Source organism: Accipiter gentilis, chromosome 22 (genome assembly GCF_929443795.1).
Source record: "Accipiter gentilis chromosome 22, bAccGen1.1, whole genome shotgun sequence".
Lineage (NCBI taxonomy): Eukaryota > Metazoa > Chordata > Aves > Accipitriformes > Accipitridae > Astur > Astur gentilis.
The window spans coordinates 20,267,660-20,273,858 of record NC_064901.1 but is presented as its reverse complement, the minus strand read 5'-3'; positions in this window follow the sequence as shown (position 1 = coordinate 20,273,858).

Sequence of the window (6,199 nt, the reverse complement as noted above, 5' to 3'; positions counted from 1 at the left end):
TGAAGGGGACGTACCCCGCTTGGCACCCGGCGGGCACCCTCTGCTGCGAGGGGAGCTGCTGCTCCCGCTGCTGCCGGGTGCGGGGGGGACGGGGGCCACGAGCGGTGCCCCCATTTCGGTACAACGGGACCCAGGGAGGCTCAGACACGCAGCTGGCACCGTGCCTCACACCCACACGTGTAACCGCGCAGGCTGGGTGTCTGCATTCCCCAACTTTTACCGTGTGGGGTCACCCGGGCTGCGCCAGCTGCGACGGCGTGGGGTGGCTGGGGAAAGACCTTGCACCCCTGCACCCCCCCGGGCATCCCACCCGCCTTCGGCCCTCGCACCCCCTCCGCGGGGGGATGGCTTGCCCCCCGCCAGAAAGAAGGGTTTCTGCTCTCTGGGAAATCCCAGCTCTTTAAAATGGGTTTGTTTTTTTTTCAGGCAGGAAGCAGAGCCCAGATTTTGAAGCTTTCTGCAAAATTAAGATCCCTCTCCTCAAAAAAATGGAATTGAAGACCGCATTGCTGTCAGCTGATTGAGAAACATGTTTCGGTGAAAACTGAGCTGCCTTGCTTCACTTGCTTGTGCCTGACGGTGAGCAAATCCTTGCCGTTCCCCCGGCTGTGGCCCGAAACAAGCAGTTACGTGAAGCGTTGGTCATTTTTGGGCAGAGCCCCTCCTCCTGGCGCGGAGCTCCCCACCGCATCCCCCCTGAGCCCATCGCCCCAGCGCAGCCGCTCTGCTGGTACGGGAGGCTCCCGGAGGGATCCAAGACTGGCCCTTTGTCCTTGCAGTGGGTGCTGGCAATGCCTTCCCCACCCAGGTCAGTGTTTTTCAGGGGGTCGTTTGTAGGGTTTACAGAGCCAGGCTCCTGCCGAGCCCCCGGAGCTGCTGCCCACAGGGCTGCTCCACCGACGGGAACCTGCTGCCTGTTTGCGAGTGCCCCGTCTGATTTGGTGGTGGCCTCCATCCCTGCGGAAGGAAGACCATAGAGCCTCTCATCCCTTCCTAACCAGCAAAGCTTTTGACCCACCTTTGTTCCCACCATCAGGAAGGAGGGCTTGCCCAAACTTTTGGCCGTGTTAATCCCAGCGGGCTGGAGGGGACCTCAGGCTTTGTGTGGCTGCCGGGCTGGATGCAGGAAGCATTAGCTCACTGATAAATATCGGGTGTCTCCGGCTTCCCCGTGGCACAATGGCTCTGCAAATAAACACAGCAGCCACTCCGGCACGACAAGGGATGGCTCCACAGTGGCAGGCCAGAATATCGTGCCCTGCACAAAAGCCCCAGTGATGTGATACTTTCTGATAAGTTACTTTAGCTCTCCAGCCTAATTTATCGCTTAAAGGAAGAAATTATTTTGGCTTTGAGGTCAAACAGTTCATTCAGGTTAAAAAGAAAGCTCCAAAGCTGGAGGGAAGGAGGAATGGGACTGTCTGCAAGCTCTGCATAATGTAAAGAGAAATCTTGAATGTCATTCCCCTCTGCCCTTACTCCAAGCATTAGGAATGACCAGACTTGCTCCTACTGAAGTGTGCTTTGAGCTTCTTAAACGGAGCAGATGCAGATTTGAAGTACCATGGCTAGGCCAAAATGTGGTAAGCAAACATTGCTCACTGAAGGAGTACCCATGTGGGAAATAGCTTGTGAAAACTTTCCAGACACTTTTTTTCTCCTTGAGGACATGGAGAGACAATTGGAAATACTCTCCCTTGGTCATCAAGCACAGAACTGCATGTTACTGTAATAGTTTATAGTCACAGAGAAATACAGCCAGCTATAGAAATTATAGCAGATCTGATCTCTTCTGCAGCATGTAAAAGGGCATGGAGGAACCTTTCTGCGAGGCAGCTTGGCTGACCAGTGTCACGGGGAAATGAGTGTTTCCTGGGCAAGCTGCCACCTGAGGCGTTGACAGAGTTTCTGTGGCCCTTAGTCGATGGTTGCCTCTCCGAGATGTCCTCATCTCCTGCTGTGTCAGGAGTTTTGAAACTCACCATCGGTTCCTGTAACAGCTCTAGGAGATTTCGCACAGGCCAGACCCAACATTTAATTACCATCTTCGCCAAGTTGCCCAGAGCCAGCCTACATGAGAGGATATACAAAATGACAGCGAGCATTTGACAGGAGCTGCAGGGGCCGGGAGCCCTGCTGGAGCCAGGCAAGAAGAGGGGAAATTTTCCACGAGTCTCGGTGCAGACAAAGTGTCTGTGCTTTTGTTCTCTGCCCTGACACACCTGACCCACATGCCGGCTGCTTCAGGATTGTTAACAAATATTTGTGACCGGTCTCCAAGTGAAGCATCGGCCCAGGAATTTGAGCTGCTGGGACTCCCCCAGCCAGAAACTCTGCTTTAACGATAGTGTCCCTCTCACGTAGGCATCACGGGAACCCTTCTCTCCCCCCGCTGCACCCCCAAGGGGGACCCGAGCTCTGCTGCCTGCCGCCTCGCCTGCACCTTCACCGCTGGCTGCCGGCTGTACTGCTGCATTTTTTTTATTCATTATGGGGTTATTGTTCAGCCAGAGCAGCTGCCCGGTGTGGTTTGCCAGCTCCTTTGAGATGTCCACAAGAGGGGGCAGCAATATCTTAATATCCCACCCGGTGTTGCCTTGGACACTGTACTGTCAAACCAGCAGGGACACTGTGCACTGCTGGAGTCGGGTGCTAAGATGTGACATGCTCTAGGTCTCTATGAGCTCCATAAGAGGTGAGATACTGTTCCCTCCCTCCCCGTCCATGGCAATGTTGTGGTCCATTTAGTTGGAAACCTCATAGCCACCTGCAAGGCAGGGGAGAGCTGATACAACCTTCAGAAGAGCAGAGAACTGACCTCAGGTCTCCCAAGCCTCTCGTGGGTCCTCTGTGCCCTGGGTCTGCTTTCTTGTGGTTTTGTATGGGTTATATAGAGTCAGGCCCAGCTCCTGGGGTCACCAGTCCAGCAGCAAAAACTTGCCAGTGAGACTTTGAAAAAAATGCATGTGGGTGCTTCTCCCTCTTCTTTTTTTTATCTATTTGGATCAGTTTCCCAGATTTTTTTGCTGACTTATACTCCTCCCTCCAACACACACACTATGTTTTGAAAGAAATAGATTTTTTCCTGTAATCAGAGGACTCCGGGCGGTAGAGCCTTCTTTAAAACCAAAGCAAGCCAAAACAGTCCTTTTGTAGAATGTCATCAAATTTGGAAGCTGGTAGCTGTGTCTTCCAAGCCTCACCACACAACCCTTTTCTCTGCCTTGAAGGCAGCTGCAAATCTGTATTAGAGGATGAAGGGGCGCTTGTGACACACTTGAGGAGGCTTAACGACAGCGGCGGATGCTCTCGGCGACAGCTGTGGGGTCGTTGCATGGACCACGTGGCTCTGCGGCCGAGCAGACGGGACCTGCTGCTGAAGATGCAACGCTCTTATTCTAATGTCCTCACTAGAGGTTTTTGGTGCACAAAGTTTCTGTTAAACCAGTTTGAACTGGTTCTCTCTCGTATTTAGAAACTATCCCTGCTTATGCTGTAGAATTACACCCTGTCAACACATCTTCCTTTTCCTCCTATCCTAGTATTTTGGGAGAGGGGGAAGTCTTTTCCCCTTTACTCCAAAGCCTGAGTTAATCTGTTTTAAATGAAAAACAATTTGCCCAGGAATTGCCTCTTGCCTGACACGTCTTCTGCTCACTGAGCCTTCCACCACCCCTCTGCTGCTCAGCTGTGCAATTTTCACTCTCCTTCCACTTATCTCCCCGTTCAGCTGCTAAGGGACCGATCAGAGACAGGATCTGCTCAGAGCACAACCCTGTAGATAAAGGGAAGAGCTGGCACAATGTGTGTGCCCAATATCATTCTTCCCATTGCCTTGTATAGGCACATTCTCAGCCAGCAAGGCTTTATCTTCTTCCTTTTCTGTTGCATTCCCATGACATTACTGTCTTAAGCACGCAAAGCTGTAAAACCCATGCAAATAGCTGGTCATCGCGAAAATGAGTAAGCATCTGAAGGACTCTGCTTGGAAATAGTCAATGTAACCAGACACTGCCATTTGAATACTTAAAGTGTTGTGTACTGGGGAAACTTCCACTGTTGGCCAACTCTGGGGCAACTGGGTGAGCTCCAAAAGGAAGCCCAAGTACCAAGAAAATAGCTATTTGTTTTCATCAGTATTTTTTCACCACTAGGCTCCTCTTCCCCTGCAAGGCCCTGGATGCAAAGAACTGATTTAAAACCTTGTGTGCTGTATCTCACAGCTGATTTTTTTTACAGTCCACTGCAGCTTCTCTCCGACTGCTACATGTGTCTGTCTCTATGCACTGAAGATGAGCTGAGCTCCATCGCTTGGGTGCTGGTCCTCATATCCCCAAGCACCAGCCAGATCTGCTTGGTGGGACAGGATGTTCTGATTTTCTGCTAGGTAAGCTTTCCACTGGGCTGGTCCTCTGTGTTGGTGGGAGTCTCCAGCCAAGGGTGCAAGACAGGGCAGGACCCCCGGGTGAGCAGCAGCCTGCAGAGCTGATGGTAAAAACTGAGCCCAAGGGAGCAGCTCAGCATTACAACTCAGTCCGTCCTACAGCTAGCCCCTGCTGAAGGAGTAGTCCCACGCTCCGGCTGCTTTCTTCACATTAGCACTGCCCGCCTCCCCGAAACATCTTGGCAAAAAGCTATTAGCTTTTCAGGGATTTGTTTTCTGCTAGTGCAGCTCCTTGAACTGACTCCCCGGGGCATCAGCTGAGCACCAGCGCTGGCAGGAGAAAACCTACAGGAGCAGGCCTTGGAGACCATCTCTGAGGGAAGCTAACCCAGAAACGTCAAACCATACCCGTCAGCCCTGACATCTCCCCTAGCCCTGCACACCCCGGCTCTACAGCACCGGACCGAGGCTCTAGAAAACTGCATCCAGCTTCTTCTTGCTGTCCTGCAGGTCACATCCCTGCTTGGCGTATCTCTTCATCGGCAGATTGGGAGCCTCCCAGCCCTCCCCGTGGTTCGGAGAGCTTTCCCCGGCACCGTTTGGCACGGGGCTGGTGTCTGGGGCGGACGGCTCGCTCGCTGTCCTGCCTTGGCCCACAGCACTAGGGCTGAGGGGGCCAGGAACGCTGCCCCAAACTGCCCTCCTCTGCCCTTTCACATGGACCCGCAACCTCATGAAAGGCTCCTTCTTCCCCATGCCCTCCAGGCTTTCTGTAAATTGCCTCATCCAGCTGCTGAGAAAAGGGGGCTTTCCCAGCTTTCATTTATTCCCCACTGCGTTCAGGTTTATGTTAATTGTGCGTGATTAACTGGCTGTGGGCTGGAAACTCTTCTGACAGCCTGTTCCAAGGAGGCCGTGAGGAAAGAGCCGGGAAACGGCAGTGGTGAAACCCGCATGTAAAACTGCAGAAGCTTCTCCCTCGAGCCTGGATTTCGGCAGCAGGAGGAGTGGGCTGCGACAGCCAGGGAGCACAGGCTCAAGCAGAACCTGCATTTGGGGCAAAAGCGGCCACTTATTTTGCATAAGTCACCTGGAGACCGCAGGCCAAGGACTGCGGGGCAGGGTTGTGCAGGTGACCATCAGTAGGTCAGGAGAAAAGCCTCTCCCAGAGCCAGGAAAGGATGCCCTGAACCCTGGCTCACAGGGTCTGCATCCCTGGAACCACGCACTCCGACGTTTCATCCACTCAGTCATTGCATCCTGGGTAAAGCGGGTACAAAAGGCCACTTGGTCATCATTTCCCTCTGGGTGAAAAAAAAGTGGTGCTAGCACTTTTTTTTTTTTTTGGTAGCTCTGAAGAGCTCGGCAGGTTTCTAGGCTGGAGGGAACCAAGCCCTGTGTCCCTGCTCTACTCCCTGCACGCCGGTGAAGTTTCTCCAGAAGATTTTTGTAGCTGAGGTTCTCAGAAATCTCGGACGACCTGCAGGTTGGGTACTTGAGCCTCCCTTCCCTTGCTCTCTTCAGCAGGACAAAGCAGAAATGCACAGTCGTTGTCTGCAGACCTTGAGAAGTAACCGGGGAAATGAGGATGGTGGGGAGCACGGGATGCTTGTCCTTCCCTGGGAGATAACTGTTTTACCTGACTCCGTCCAACTAAAGCACTTTCTACTCTGTAGCTCCTAATGCCATTTCCTCCTGGGATGGCCTAATTGATACATAACTAATGAAATCCAGAACAGTTAATCTCAGTTTGTAATTGGCTTTGGAGTATGCCGCTTCTGTTTCAAAATGGAGAAGGGCCTGTGTGCCCAGGTG